We start from the raw sequence: 14,376 nt of genomic DNA, 5'->3' as shown, positions 1-14,376 counted from the left end.
GTTGTTGCGCGGATGTTGCTCCACGGGCCCACTACGCTGCGTAGCCGTTCCCGCCAGAGGCCGGCTCGCTGTTGGCTGGGTCTGACTCCCGGAGCTGGAGCTTGAAGGAGAGGCGCAGAGCCAACGCCGGCATCTTGGAGTACCACAAGGACACGGGCACACGAGTAGCGTAACGTGAATGGGCGAGCGGGGCACCCAGCGGGAAGATGGGTTGGGGCGCTGCTCCCGCCAAAGAGGGGGCCCCGTGACCTATCCGCAGGGCTGAAGTAAGAAAGAGGAGAGCCACAGCCGAGCGCACGGGCCGGCCCCAAGCAGGAGAGGACCAGGGCTTGTCCGGGAGTTGAACCCGGGACCTCTCGCACCCTAAGCGAGAATCATACCCCTAGACCAACAAGCCAGACATGGGGACAAGCTGGCTCCTGGCAGCCTCACGAATTTGGCGGAAAGAGCAGGCAGCCGGAGGCACAAAGCGCAAAAGGCCCACGTCTCCGGGCACCTTTCCAAGCTGGCCCCCCGGGGCGGTCCATCCCGCTGCGAGAGCAAGAAAGAAAGCTCATTCGCGGCCTGACCTGGCTCGCACGCCACGCCGCGGCACGGCACAGCACGCACGTGGGGAGGAAAAGGCCGGCCAAAGTAGGCCCGGGACATCGGCAAGCACGCTCGTTGGCCGGGCCTCGTCCGGGAGCTCGGCGCTGGGCCTCTGCCGCCCCGAGAGCACCGGGCCGCCTTTGGCCTGGCTGCTCGTCCTCAAGCTTCTGGCCCGAGATCAAGCAGGCTGTAAAGCGTCTCCCATCCCGAACGGCGCTCCGAGTGCGCCACGCGGGGGGGGGGGCGGGGGCTGTCCCCCGAGAGCCGGGGGCCTCGTGCGCGGCTGCAGTTTTCCAGCTGAGCTGGCGGCTCCGCCGCGGGCCTCGGGGCGGCAGCGTCTGCCCCTGCCCGGCGGGCAGATGGGCTCCGGCCGCCTCCCAGCCTCCGCCTCCTCCCCCGGCCGACCCTTCGGCCCCTCCCCTGCCTTCAGGTGCCCACTAGAAAGCACCTCCCCCCACCGCCTCCGCTAGAGCTGAGCCATTAAGCCCTGCCACCGGGGCTCGTGCCGGAGAGCGCCGTCCCCCCCGTTGGGGGACAGCGGGCGGCCGGGAGGAATTCCGGCCACCAGGTCACCCCATTGAATCCAATGGGGGCCCGCGGCCGACCACTTCCCGCCGCGCCTCCTCCAGCCATGCCTCGGCAACCAGCTTGCCGTGCCCCCGTGCCCTCCTTCCAGCTCCCTACTCAAGACGCCTCTCAATTCAGACCGTCAGCCAGCAGCAGCTCGACAGAAAAAGGGCAAGAAGGCCACAGCTCAGCGGGAAGTGGCAAGGGCTTGTCCGGGACTCGCACCCGGGACCTCTTGCTCCCAAAGCAAGAATCATGCTCCTAGACCAACAAGCCACGCCCGGCCTGCCTCCTGGTTCTGGCTTCCCAGCGGGAAAGGAACAAGCGGCTGCTAGCTGTGAGGCGGAGTCCGGAAGAGAGAGAGAAAGAAAGAGAAGGCGAGTGCTCCCCTTGCTAAAGCAATCAGTTCCCCGCACCAATGGCGTCGTTCTCGGGGCACGCTTGGAGCAGAGGTGGAATCGTCGGCCGTCTGAAGTCCGGCGCCTGGATGACATCCTCTCCCGGGACGGGCCTTCCAGCCCTACAGCCGTCAGTTCCTAGCAGACGTGGTCCTGAGGGCAGGAGCCGGTCGGAAGACCAAAGGGAGGAGGCGCCCGCCAGACCCCTTCTGTGACCTTCAGCACGTGGAGGGGGGCCCACTGGTGTGGCTGTGGAAAAGCCATTGGCCAGATGGACCCTGTCGCGTGAGAAAGCCCCCCGTCCGTGCAGGACTCGGTCCTCCTTTCGAGGCAGACGCCTCGGCCCGCCAACCAGGCGGCAGCTTGGCAGGAAAGACCGAGCGTTCAGGGTAGCTGGGTGCCTCCCCTGAGCTTCGTTGTTGCGCGGATGTTGCTCCACGGGCCCACTACGCTGCGTAGCCGTTCCCGCCAGAGGCCGGCTCGCTGTTGGCTGGGCCTGACTCCCGGAGCTGGAGCTTGAAGGAGAGGCGCAGAGCCAACGCCGGCATCTTGGAGTACCACAAGGACACGGGCACACGACTAGCGTAACGTGAATGGGCGAGAGGGGCACCCAGCGGGAAGATGGGTTGGGGCGCTGCTCCCGCCAAAGAGGGGGCCCCGTGACCTATCCGCAGGGCTGAAGTAAAAAAGAGGAGAGCCACAGCCGAGCGCGCGGGCCGGCCCCAAGCAGGAGAGGACCAGGGCTTGTCCGGGAGTTGAACCCGGGACCTCTCGCACCCTAAGCAAGAATCATGCCCCTAGACCAACAAGCCAGACCTGGGGGCAAGCTGGCTCCTGGCAGGCCTCACGAATTTGGCGGAAAGAGCAGGCAGCCGGAGGCACAAAGCGCAAAAGGCCCACGCCTCCGGGCACCTTTCCAAGCTGGCCTCCCGGGGCGGTCCATCCCGCTGCGAGAGCAAGAAAGAAAGCTCATTCGCGGCCTGACCTGGCTCGCACGCCACGCCGCGGCACGGCACAGCACGCACGTGGGGAGGAAAAGGCCGGCCAAAGTAGGCCCGGGACACCGGCAAGCACGCTCGTTGGCCGGGCCTCGTCCGGGAGCTCGGCGCTGGGCCTCTGCCGCCCCGAGAGCACCGGGCCGCCTTTGGCCTGGCTGCTCGTCCTCAAGCTTCTGGCCCGAGATCAAGCAGGATGTAAAGCGTCTCCCATCCCGAACGGTGCTCCGAGTGCGCCACGCCCGGCGGGGGGGGGGGCAGGGGCTGTCCCCCGAGAGCCGGGGGCCTCGTGCGCGGCTGCAGTTTTCCAGCTGAGCTGGCGGCTCCGCCGCGGGCCTCGGGGCGGCCGCGTCTGCCCCTGCCCCTGCCCGGCGGGCAGATGGGCTCCGGCCGCCTCCCAGCCTCCGCCTCCTCCCCCGGCCGACCCTTCGGCCCCTCCCCTGCCTTCGGGTGCCCACTAGAAAGCACCTCCCCCCACCGCCTCCGCTAGAGCTGAGCCATTAAGCCCTGCCACCGGGGCTCGTGCCGGAGAGCGCCGTCCCCCCCGTTGGGGGACAGCGGGCGGCCGGGAGGAATTCCGGCCACCAGGTCACCCCATTGAATCCAATGGGGGACCACAGCCGACCACTTCCCGCCGCGCCTCCTCCAGCCATGCCTCGGCAACCAGCTTGCCGTGCCCCCGTGCCCACCTTCCAGCTCCCTGCTCAAGCCGCCTCTCAATTCAGACCGTCAGCCAGCAGCAGCTGGAGAGAAAAAGGGCAAGAAGGCCACAGCTCAGCGGGAAGTGGCAAGGGCTTGTCCGGGACTCGCACCCGGGACCTCTTGCTCCCAAAGCAAGAATCATGCTCCTAGACCAACAAGCCACGCCCGGCCTGCCTTCTGGTTCCGGCTTCTCAGCGGGAAAGGAACAAGCGGCTGCTAGCTGTGAGGCGGAGTCCGGAAGAGAGAGAGAAAGGAAGAGAAGGCGAGTGCTCCCCTTGCTAAAGCAATCAGTTCCCCGCAACAATGGCGTCGTTCTCGGGGCACGCTTGCAGCAGAGGTGGAATCGTCGGCCGTCTGAAGTCCGGCGCCTGGATGACATCCTCTCCCGGGACGGGCCTTCCAGCCCTACAGCCGTCAGTTCCTAGCAGACATGGTCCTGAGGGAAGGAGCCGGTCGGAAGACCAAAGGGAGGAGGCGCCCGCCAGACCCCTTCTGTGACCTTCAGCACGTGGAGGGGGGCCCACTGTTGTGGCTGTGGAAAAGCCATTGGCCAGATGGACCCTGTCGCGTGAGAAAGCCCCCCGTCCGTGCAGGACTCGGTCCTCCTTTCGAGGCAGACGCCTCGGCCCGCCAACCAGGCGGCAGCTTGGCAGGAAAGACCGAGCGTTCAGGGTAGCTGGGTGCCTCCCCTGTGCTTCGTTGTTGCGCGGATGTTGCTCCACGGGCCCACTACGCTGCGTAGCCGTTCCCGCCAGAGGCCGGCTCGCTGTTGGCTGGGCCTGACTCCCGGAGCTGGAGCTTGAAGGAGAGGCGCAGAGCCAACGCCGGCATCTTGGAGAACCACAAGGACACGGGCACACGAGTAGCGTAACGTGAATGGGCGAGCGGGGCACCCAGCGGGAAGATGGGTTGGGGCGCTGCTCCCGCCAAAGAGGGGGCCCCGTGACCTATCCGCAGGGCTGAAGTAAGAAAGAGGAGAGCCACAGCCGAGCGCGCGGGCCGGCCCCAAGCAGGAGAGGACCAGGGCTTGTCCGGGAGTTGAACCCGGGACCTCTCGCACCCTAAGCGAGAATCATGCCCCTAGACCAACAAGCCAGACCTGGGGGCAAGCTGGCTCCTGGCAGCCTCACGAATTTGGCGGTAAGAGCAGGCAGCCGGAGGCACAAAGCGCAAAAGGCCCACGCCTCCGGGCACCTTTCCAAGCTGGCCTCCCGGGGCGGTCCATCCCGCTGCGAGAGCAAGAAAGAAAGCTCATTCGCGGCCTGACCTGGCTCGCACGCCACGCCGCGGCACGGCACAGCACAGCACGCAAGTGGGGAGGAAAAGGCCGTCCAAAGTAGGCCCGGGACACCGGCAAGCACGCTCGTTGGCCGGGCCTCATCCGGGAGCTCGGCGCTGGGCCTCTGCCGCCCCGAGAGCACCGGGCCGCCTTTGGCCTGGCTGCTCGTCCTCAAGCTTCTGGCCCGAGATCAAGCAGGCTGTAAAGCGTCTCCCATCCCGAACGGCGCTCCGAGTGCGCCACGCCCGGGGGGGGGGGGGCGGGGGCTGTCCCCCGAGAGCCGGGGGCCTCGTGCGCGGCTGCAGTTTTCCAGCTGAGCTGGCGGCTCCGCCGCGGGCCTCGGGGCGGCAGCGTCTGCCCCTGCCCGGCGGGCAGATGGGCTCCGGCCGCCTCCCAGCCTCCGCCTCCTCCCCCGGCCGACCCTTCGGCCCCTCCCCTGCCTTCGGGTGCCCACTAGAAAGCACCTCCCCCCACCGCCTCCGCTAGAGCTGAGCCATTAAGCCCTGCCACCGGGGCTCGTGCCGGAGAGCGCCGTCCCCCCCGTTGGGGGACAGCGGGCGGCCGGGAGGAATTCCGGCCACCAGGTCACCCCATTGAATCCAATGGGGGACCACAGCCGACCACTTCCCGCCGCGCCTCCTCCAGCCATGCCTCGGCAACCAGCTTGCCGTGCCCCCGTGCCCACCTTCCAGCTCCCTGCTCAAGACGCCTCTCAATTCAGACCGTCAGCCAGCAGCAGCTCGAGAGAAAAAGGGCAAGAAGGCCACAGCTCAGCGGGAAGCGGCAAGGGCCTGTCCGGGACTCGCACCCGGGACCTCTTGCTCCCAAAGCAAGAATCATGCTCCTAGACCAACAAGCCACGCCCGGCCTGCCTCCTGTTTCTGGCTTCCCAGCGGGAAAGGAACAAGCGGCTGCTAGCTGTGAGGCGGAGTCCGGAAGAGAGAGAGAAAGAAAGAAAGAGAAGGCGAGTGCTCCCCTTGCTAAAGCAATCAGTTCCCCGCAACAATGGCGTCGTGCTCGGGGCACGCTTGCAGCAGAGGTGGAATCGTCGGCCGTCTGAAGTCCGGCGCCTGGATGACATCCTCTCCCGGGACGGGCCTTCCAGCCCTACAGCCGTCAGTTCCTAGCAGACGTGGTCCTGAGGGCAGGAGCCGGTCGGAAGACCAAAGGGAGGAGGCGCCCGCCAGACCCCTTCTGTGACCTTCAGCACATGGAGGGGGGCCCACTGTTGTGGCTGTGGAAAAGCCATTGGCCAGATGGACCCTGTCGCGTGAGAAAGCCCCCCGTCCGTGCAGGACTCGGTCCTCCTTTCGAGGCGGACGCCTCGGCCCGCCAACCAGGCGGCAGCTTGGCAGGAAAGACCGACCGTTCAGGGTAGCTGGGTGCCTCCCCTGTGCTTCGTTGTTGCGCGGATGTTGCTCCACGGGCCCACTACGCTGCGTAGCCGTTCCCGCCAGAGGCCGGCTCGCTGTTGGCTGGGCCTGACTCCCGCAGCTGGAGCTTGAAGGAGAGGCGCAGAGCCAACGCCGGCATCTTGGAGTACCACAAGGACACGGGCACACGAGTAGCGTAACGTGAATGGGCGAGCGGGGCACCCAGCGGGAAGATGGGTTGGGGCGCTGCTCCCGCCAAAGAGGGGGCCCCGTGACCTATCCGCAGGGCTGAAGTAAGAAAGAGGAGAGCCACAGCCGAGCGCACGGGCCGGCCCCAAGCAGGAGAGGACCAGGGCTTGTCCGGGAGTTGAACCCGGGACCTCTCGCACCCTAAGCGAGAATCATACCCCTAGACCAACAAGCCAGACCTGGGGGCAAGCTGGCTCCTGGCAGCCTCACGAATTTGGCGGTAAGAGCAGGCAGCCGGAGGCACAAAGCGCAAAAGGCCCACGCCTCCGGGCACCTTTCCAAGCTGGCCTCCCGGGGCGGTCCATCCCGCTGCGAGAGCAAGAAAGAAAGCTCATTCGCGGCCTGACCTGGCTCGCACGCCACGCCGCGGCACGGCACAGCACAGCACGCAAGTGGGGAGGAAAAGGCCGGCCAAAGTAGGCCCGGGACACCGGCAAGCACGCTCGTTGGCCGGGCCTCGTCCGGGAGCTCGGCGCTGGGCCTCTGCCGCCCCGAGAGCACCGGGCCGCCTTTGGCCTGGCTGCTCGTCCTCAAGCTTCTGGCCCGAGATCAAGCAGGCTGTAAAGCGTCTCCCATCCCGAACGGCGCTCCGAGTGCGCCACGCGGGGGGGGGGGGGAGCGGGGGCTGTCCCCCGAGAGCCGGGGGCCTCGTGCGCGGCTGCAGTTTTCCAGCTGAGCTGGCGGCTCCGCCGCGGGCCTCGGGGCGGCAGCGTCTGCCCCTGCCCGGCGGGCAGATGGGCTCCGGCCGCCTCCCAGCCTCCGCCTCCTCCCCCGGCCGACCCTTCGGCCCCTCCCCTGCCTTCAGGTGCCCACTAGAAAGCACCTCCCCCCACCGCCTCCGCTAGAGCTGAGCCATTAAGCCCTGCCACCGGGGCTCGTGCCGGAGAGCGCCGTCCCCCCCGTTGGGGGACAGCGGGCGGCCGGGAGGAATTCCGGCCACCTGGTCACCCCATTGAATCCAATGGGGGACCACAGCCGACCACTTCCCGCCGCGCCTCCTCCAGCCATGCCTCGGCAACCAGCTTGCCGTGCCCCCGTGCCCACCTTCCAGCTCCCTGCTCAAGACGCCTCTCAATTCAGACCGTCAGCCAGCAGCAGCTCGAGAGAAAAAGGGCAAGAAGGCCACAGCTCAGCCGGAAGTGGCAAGGGCTTGTCCGGGACTCGCACCCGGGACCTCTTGCTCCCAAAGCAAGAATCATGCTCCTAGACCAACAAGCCACGCCCGGCCTGCCTCCTGGTTCTGGCTTCCCAGCGGGAAAGGAACAAGCGGCTGCTAGCTGTGAGGCGGAGTCCGGAAGAGAGAGAGAAAGAAAGAAAGAGAAGGCGAGTGCTCCCCTTGCTAAAGCAATCAGTTCCCCGCAACAATGGCGTCGTGCTCGGGGCACGCTTGCAGCAGAGGTGGAATCGTCGGCCGTCTGAAGTCCGGCGCCTGGATGACATCCTCTCCCGGGAAGGGCCTTCCAGCCCTACAGCCGTCAGTTCCTAGCAGACGTGGTCCTGAGGGCAGGAGCCGGTCGGAAGACCAAAGGGAGGAGGAGCCCGCCAGACCCCTTCTGTGACCTTCAGCACGTGGAGGGGGGCCCACTGTTGTGGCTGTGGAAAAGCCATTGGCCAGATGGACCCTGTCGCGTGAGAAAGCCCCCCGTCCGTGCAGGACTCGGTCCTCCTTTCGAGGCATACGCCTCGGCCCGCCAACCAGGCGGCAGCTTGGCAGGAAAGACCGACCGTTCAGGGTAGCTGGGTGCCTCCCCTGTGCTTCGTTGTTGCGCGGATGTTGCTCCACGGGCCCACTACGCTGCGTAGCCGTTCCCGCCAGAGGCCGGCTCGCTGTTGGCTGGGCCTGACTCCCGCAGCTGGAGCTTGAAGGAGAGGCGCAGAGCCAACGCCGGCATCTTGGAGTACCACAAGGACACGGGCACACGAGTAGCGTAACGTGAATGGGCGAGCGGGGCACCCAGCGGGAAGATGGGTTGGGGCGCTGCTCCCGCCAAAGAGGGGGCCCCGTGACCTATCCGCAGGGCTGAAGTAAGAAAGAGGAGAGCCACAGCCGAGCGCACGGGCCGGCCCCAAGCAGGAGAGGACCAGGGCTTGTCCGGGAGTTGAACCCGGGACCTCTCGCACCCTAAGCGAGAATCATACCCCTAGACCAACAAGCCAGACCTGGGGGCAAGCTGGCTCCTGGCAGCCTCACGAATTTGGCGGAAAGAGCAGGCAGCCGGAGGCACAAAGCGCAAAAGGCCCACGCCTCCGGGCACCTTTCCAAGCTGGCCTCCCGGGGCGGTCCATCCCGCTGCGAGAGCAAGAAAGAAAGCTCATTCGCGGCCTGACCTGGCTCGCACGCCACGCCGCGGCACGGCACAGCACGCACGTGGGGAGGAAAAGGCCGGCCAAAGTAGGCCCGGGACACCGGCAAGCACGCTCGTTGGCCGGGCCTCGTCCGGGAGCTCGGCGCTGGGCCTCTGCCGCCCCGAGAGCACCGGGCCGCCTTTGGCCTGGCTGCTCGTCCTCAAGCTTCTGGCCCGAGATCAAGCAGGCTGTAAAGCGTCTCCCCTCCCGAACGGCGCTCCGAGTGCGCCACGCCCGGCGGGGGGGGGGGGCGGGGGCTGTCCCCCGAGAGCCGGGGGCCTCGTGCGCGGCTGCAGTTTTCCAGCTGAGCTGGCGGCTCCGCCGCGGGCCTCGGGGCGGCAGCGTCTGCCCCTGCCCGGCGGGCAGATGGGCTCCGGCCGCCTCCCAGCCTCCGCCTCCTCCCCCGGCCGACCCTTCGGCCCCTCCCCTGCCTTCAGGTGCCCACTAGAAAGCACCTCCCCCCACCGCCTCCGCTAGAGCTGAGCCATTAAGCCCTGCCACCGGGGCTCGTGCCGGAGAGCGCCGTCCCCCCCGTTGGGGGACAGCGGGCGGCCGGGAGGAATTCCGGCCACCAGGTCACCCCATTGAATCCAATGGGGGACCACAGCCGACCACTTCCCGCCGCGCCTCCTCCAGCCATGCCTCGGCAACCAGCTTGCCGTGCCCCCGTGCCCACCTTCCAGCTCCCTGCTCAAGACGCCTCTCAATTCAGACCGTCAGCCAGCAGCAGCTCGACAGAAAAAGGGCAAGAAGGCCACAGCTCAGCGGGAAGCGGCAAGGGCTTGTCCGGGACTCGCACCCGGGACCTCTTGCTCCCAAAGCAAGAATCATGCTCCTAGACCAACAAGCCACGCCCGGCCTGCCTCCTGGTTCTGGCTTCCCAGCGGGAAAGGAACAAGCGGCTGCTAGCTGTGAGGCGGAGTCCGGAAGAGAGAGAGAAAGAAAGAAAGAGAAGGCGAGTGCTCCCCTTGCTAAAGCAATCAGTTCCCCGCAACAATGGCGTCGTGCTCGGGGCACGCTTGCAGCAGAGGTGGAATCGTCGGCCGTCTGAAGTCCGGCGCCTGGATGACATCCTCTCCCGGGACGGGCCTTCCAGCCCTACAGCCGTCAGTTCCTAGCAGACGTGGTCCTGAGGGCAGGAGCCGGTCGGAAGACCAAAGGGAGGAGGCGCCCGCCAGACCCCTTCTGTGACCTTCAGCACGTGGAGGGGGGCCCACTGTTGTGGCTGTGGAAAAGCCATTGGCCAGATGGACCCTGTCGCGTGAGAAAGCCCCCCGTCCGTGCAGGACTCGGTCCTCCTTTCGAGGCAGACGCCTCGGCCCGCCAACCAGGCGGCAGCTTGGCAGGAAAGACCGACCGTTCAGGGTAGCTGGGTGCCTCCCCTGTGCTTCGTTGTTGCGCGGATGTTGCTCCACGGGCCCACTACGCTGCGTAGCCGTTCCCGCCAGAGGCCGGCTCGCTGTTGGCTGGGCCTGACTCCCGCAGCTGGAGCTTGAAGGAGAGGCGCAGAGCCAACGCCGGCATCTTGGAGTACCACAAGGACACGGGCACACGAGTAGCGTAACGTGAATGGGCGAGCGGGGCACCCAGCGGGAAGATGGGTTGGGGCGCTGCTCCCGCCAAAGAGGGGGCCCCGTGACCTATCCGCAGGGCTGAAGTAAGAAAGAGGAGAGCCACAGCCGAGCGCACGGGCCGGCCCCAAGCAGGAGAGGACCAGGGCTTGTCCGGGAGTTGAACCCGGGACCTCTCGCACCCTAAGCGAGAATCATACCCCTAGACCAACAAGCCAGACCTGGGGGCAAGCTGGCTCCTGGCAGCCTCACGAATTTGGCGGTAAGAGCAGGCAGCCGGAGGCACAAAGCGCAAAAGGCCCACGCCTCCGGGCACCTTTCCAAGCTGGCCTCCCGGGGCGGTCCATCCCGCTGCGAGAGCAAGAAAGAAAGCTCATTCGCGGCCTGACCTGGCTCGCACGCCACGCCGCGGCACGGCACAGCACAGCACGCAAGTGGGGAGGAAAAGGCCGGCCAAAGTAGGCCCGGGACACCGGCAAGCACGCTCGTTGGCCGGGCCTCATCCGGGAGCTCGGCGCTGGGCCTCTGCCGCCCCGAGAGCACCGGGCCGCCTTTGGCCTGGCTGCTCGTCCTCAAGCTTCTGGCCCGAGATCAAGCAGGCTGTAAAGCGTCTCCCATCCCGAACGGCGCTCCGAGTGCGCCACGCCCGGGGGGGGGGGGGGCGGGGGCTGTCCCCCGAGAGCCGGGGGCCTCGTGCGCGGCTGCAGTTTTCCAGCTGAGCTGGCGGCTCCGCCGCGGGCCTCGGGGCGGCAGCGTCTGCCCCTGCCCGGCGGGCAGATGGGCTCCGGCCGCCTCCCAGCCTCCGCCTCCTCCCCCGGCCGACCCTTCGGCCCCTCCCCTGCCTTCGGGTGCCCACTAGAAAGCACCTCCCCCCACCGTTTCCGCTAGAGCTGAGCCATTAAGCCCTGCCACCGGGGCTCGTGCCGGAGAGCGCCGTCCCCCCCGTTGGGGGACAGCGGGCGGCCGGGAGGAATTCCGGCCACCAGGTCACCCCATTGAATCCAATGGGGGACCACAGCCGACCACTTCCCGCCGCGCCTCCTCCAGCCATGCCTCGGCAACCAGCTTGCCGTGCCCCCGTGCCCACCTTCCAGCTCCCTGCTCAAGACGCCTCTCAATTCAGACCGTCAGCCAGCAGCAGCTCGAGAGAAAAAGGGCAAGAAGGCCACAGCTCAGCGGGAAGCGGCAAGGGCTTGTCCGGGACTCGCACCCGGGACCTCTTGCTCCCAAAGCAAGAATCATGCTCCTAGACCAACAAGCCACGCCCGGCCTGCCTCCTGTTTCTGGCTTCCCAGCGGGAAAGGAACAAGCGGCTGCTAGCTGTGAGGCGGAGTCCGGAAGAGAGAGAGAAAGAAAGAAAGAGAAGGCGAGTGCTCCCCTTGCTAAAGCAATCAGTTCCCCGCAACAATGGCGTCGTGCTCGGGGCACGCTTGCAGCAGAGGTGGAATCGTCGGCCGTCTGAAGTCCGGCGCCTGGATGACATCCTCTCCCGGGACGGGCCTTCCAGCCCTACAGCCGTCAGTTCCTAGCAGACGTGGTCCTGAGGGCAGGAGCCGGTCGGAAGACCAAAGGGAGGAGGCGCCCGCCAGACCCCTTCTGTGACCTTCAGCACGTGGAGGGGGGCCCACTGTTGTGGCTGTGGAAAAGCCATTGGCCAGATGGACCCTGTCGCGTGAGAAAGCCCCCCGTCCGTGCAGGACTCGGTCCTCCTTTCGAGGCAGACGCCTCGGCCCGCCAACCAGGCGGCAGCTTGGCAGGAAAGACCGACCGTTCAGGGTAGCTGGGTGCCTCCCCTGTGCTTCGTTGTTGCGCGGATGTTGCTCCACGGGCCCACTACGCTGCGTAGCCGTTCCCGCCAGAGGCCGGCTCGCTGTTGGCTGGGCCTGACTCCCGCAGCTGGAGCTTGAAGGAGAGGCGCAGAGCCAACGCCGGCATCTTGGAGTACCACAAGGACACGGGCACACGAGTAGCGTAACGTGAATGGGCGAGCGGGGCACCCAGCAGGAAGATGGGTTGGGGCGCTGCTCCCGCCAAAGAGGGGGCCCCGTGACCTATCCGCAGGGCTGAAGTAAGAAAGAGGAGAGCCACAGCCGAGCGCACGGGCCGGCCCCAAGCAGGAGAGGACCAGGGCTTGTCCGGGAGTTGAACCCGGGACCTCTCGCACCCTAAGCGAGAATCATACCCCTAGACCAACAAGCCAGACCTGGGGGCAAGCTGGCTCCTGGCAGCCTCACGAATTTGGCGGTAAGAGCAGGCAGCCGGAGGCACAAAGCGCAAAAGGCCCACGCCTCCGGGCACCTTTCCAAGCTGGCCTCCCGGGGCGGTCCATCCCGCTGCGAGAGCAAGAAAGAAAGCTCATTCGCGGCCTGACCTGGCTCGCACGCCACGCCACGCCACGCCACGGCACAGCAAGCACGTGGGGAGGAAAAGGCCGGCCAAAGTAGGCCCGGGACACCGGCAAGCACGCTCGTTGGCCGGGCCTCGTCCGGGAGCTCGGCGCTGGGCCTCTGCCGCCCCGAGAGCACCGGGCCGCCTTTGGCCTGGCTGCTCGTCCTCAAGCTTCTGGCCCGAGATCAAGCAGGCTGTAAAGCGTCTCCCATCCCGAACGGCGCTCCGAGTGCGCCACGCGGGGGGGGGCGGGGGCTGTCCCCCGAGAGCCGGGGGCCTCGTGCGCGGCTGCAGTTTTCCAGCTGAGCTGGCGGCTCCGCCGCGGGCCTCGGGGCGGCAGCGTCTGCCCCTGCCCGGCGGGCAGATGGGCTCCGGCCGCCTCCCAGCCTCCGCCTCCTCCCCCGGCCGACCCTTCGGCCCCTCCCCTGCCTTCAGGTGCCCACTAGAAAGCACCTCCCCCCACCGCCTCCGCTAGAGCTGAGCCATTAAGCCCTGCCACCGGGGCTCGTGCCGGAGAGCGCCGTCCCCCCCGTTGGGGGACAGCGGGCGGCCGGGAGGAATTCCGGCCACCAGGTCACCCCATTGAATCCAATGGGGGACCACAGCCGACCACTTCCCGCCGCGCCTCCTCCAGCCATGCCTCAGCAACCAGCTTGCCGTGCCCCCGTGCCCACCTTCCAGCTCCCTGCTCAAGACGCCTCTCAATTCAGACCGTCAGCCAGCAGCAGCTCGAGAGAAAAAGGGCAAGAAGGCCACAGCTCAGCGGGAAGGGCTTGTCCGGGACTCGCACCCGGGACCTCTTGCTCTCAAAGCAAGAATCATGCTCGTAGACCAACAAGCCACGCCCGGCCTGCCTCCTGGTTCTGGCTTCCCAGCGGGAAAGGAACAAGCGGCTGCTAGCTGTGAGGCGGAGTCCGGAAGAGAGAAAGAAAGAAAGAAAGAGAAGGCGAGTGCTCTCCTTGCTAAAGCAATCAGTTCCCCGCAACAATGGCGTCGTGCTCGGGGCACGCTTGCAGCAGAGGTGGAATCGTCGGCCGTCTGAAGTCCGGCGCCTGGATGACATCCTCTCCCGGGACGGGCCTTCCAGCCCTACAGCCGTCAGTTCCTAGCAGACGTGGTCCTGAGGGCAGGAGCCGGTCGGAAGACCAAAGGGAGGAGGCGCCCGCCAGACCCCTTCTGTGACCTTCAGCACGTGGAGGGGGGCCCACTGTTGTGGCTGTGGAAAAGCCATTGGTCAGATGGACCCTGTCGCGTGAGAAAGCCCCCGTCCGTGCAGGACTCGGTCCTCCTTTCGAGGCGGACGCCTCGGCCCGCCAACCAGGCGGCAGCTTGGCAGGAAAGACCGACCGTTCAGGGTAGCTGGGTGCCTCCCCTGTGCTTCGTTGTTGCGCGGATGTTGCTCCACGGGCCCACTACGCTGCGTAGCCGTTCCCGCCAGAGGCCGGCTCGCTGTTGGCTGGGCCTGACTCCCGCAGCTGGAGCTTGAAGGAGAGGCGCAGAGCCAACGCCGGCATCTTGGAGTACCACAAGGACACGGGCACACGAGTAGCGTAACGTGAATGGGCGAGCGGGGCACCCAGCGGGAAGATGGGTTGGGGCGCTGCTCCCGCCAAAGAGGGGGCCCCGTGACCTATCCGCAGGGCTGAAGTAAGAAAGAGGAGAGCCACAGCCGAGCGCACGGGCCGGCCCCAAGCAGGAGAGGACCAGGGCTTGTCCGGGAGTTGAACCCGGGACCTCTCGCACCCTAAGCGAGAATCATACCCCTAGACCAACAAGCCAGACCTGGGGGCAAGCTGGCTCCTGGCAGCCTCACGAATTTGGCGGAAAGAGCAGGCAGCCAGAGGCACAAAGCGCAAAAGGCCCACGCCTCCGGGCACCTTTCCAAGCTGGCCTCCCGGGGCGGTCCATCCCGCTGCGAGA

General features: G+C 67.0%; 8 non-coding genes across 8 annotated transcripts; all 8 read right to left on the bottom strand.

Moving 5' to 3' along the window:
* Positions 1 to 325: 325 nt before the first annotated feature.
* TRNAP-AGG (transfer RNA proline (anticodon AGG)) lies at positions 326 to 397 on the bottom strand. Its single transcript has one exon. It is a non-coding gene; the product is annotated as a tRNA-Pro (tRNA).
* Positions 398 to 2,293: 1,896 nt separating this feature from the next.
* Positions 2,294 to 2,365, bottom strand: TRNAP-AGG (transfer RNA proline (anticodon AGG)). Its single transcript has one exon. It is a non-coding gene; the product is annotated as a tRNA-Pro (tRNA).
* Positions 2,366 to 4,273: 1,908 nt separating this feature from the next.
* TRNAP-AGG (transfer RNA proline (anticodon AGG)) lies at positions 4,274 to 4,345 on the bottom strand. The gene has a single exon. It is a non-coding gene; the product is annotated as a tRNA-Pro (tRNA).
* Positions 4,346 to 6,254: 1,909 nt separating this feature from the next.
* Positions 6,255 to 6,326, bottom strand: TRNAP-AGG (transfer RNA proline (anticodon AGG)). Its single transcript has one exon. It is a non-coding gene; the product is annotated as a tRNA-Pro (tRNA).
* Positions 6,327 to 8,235: 1,909 nt separating this feature from the next.
* TRNAP-AGG (transfer RNA proline (anticodon AGG)) lies at positions 8,236 to 8,307 on the bottom strand. The gene has a single exon. It is a non-coding gene; the product is annotated as a tRNA-Pro (tRNA).
* Positions 8,308 to 10,213: 1,906 nt separating this feature from the next.
* TRNAP-AGG (transfer RNA proline (anticodon AGG)) lies at positions 10,214 to 10,285 on the bottom strand. The gene has a single exon. It is a non-coding gene; the product is annotated as a tRNA-Pro (tRNA).
* A 1,910-nt stretch (positions 10,286 to 12,195) lies between these two features.
* On the bottom strand, positions 12,196 to 12,267 carry TRNAP-AGG (transfer RNA proline (anticodon AGG)). Its single transcript has one exon. It is a non-coding gene; the product is annotated as a tRNA-Pro (tRNA).
* A 1,895-nt stretch (positions 12,268 to 14,162) lies between these two features.
* TRNAP-AGG (transfer RNA proline (anticodon AGG)) lies at positions 14,163 to 14,234 on the bottom strand. The gene has a single exon. It is a non-coding gene; the product is annotated as a tRNA-Pro (tRNA).
* Positions 14,235 to 14,376: the final 142 nt, after the last annotated feature.

Source organism: Pelodiscus sinensis, chromosome 6 (genome assembly GCF_049634645.1).
Source record: "Pelodiscus sinensis isolate JC-2024 chromosome 6, ASM4963464v1, whole genome shotgun sequence".
Classification (NCBI taxonomy): Eukaryota; Metazoa; Chordata; order Testudines; family Trionychidae; genus Pelodiscus; species Pelodiscus sinensis.
Note: the sequence above shows the minus strand (reverse complement) of the source record. Positions and strands in the feature narration are given on the sequence as shown.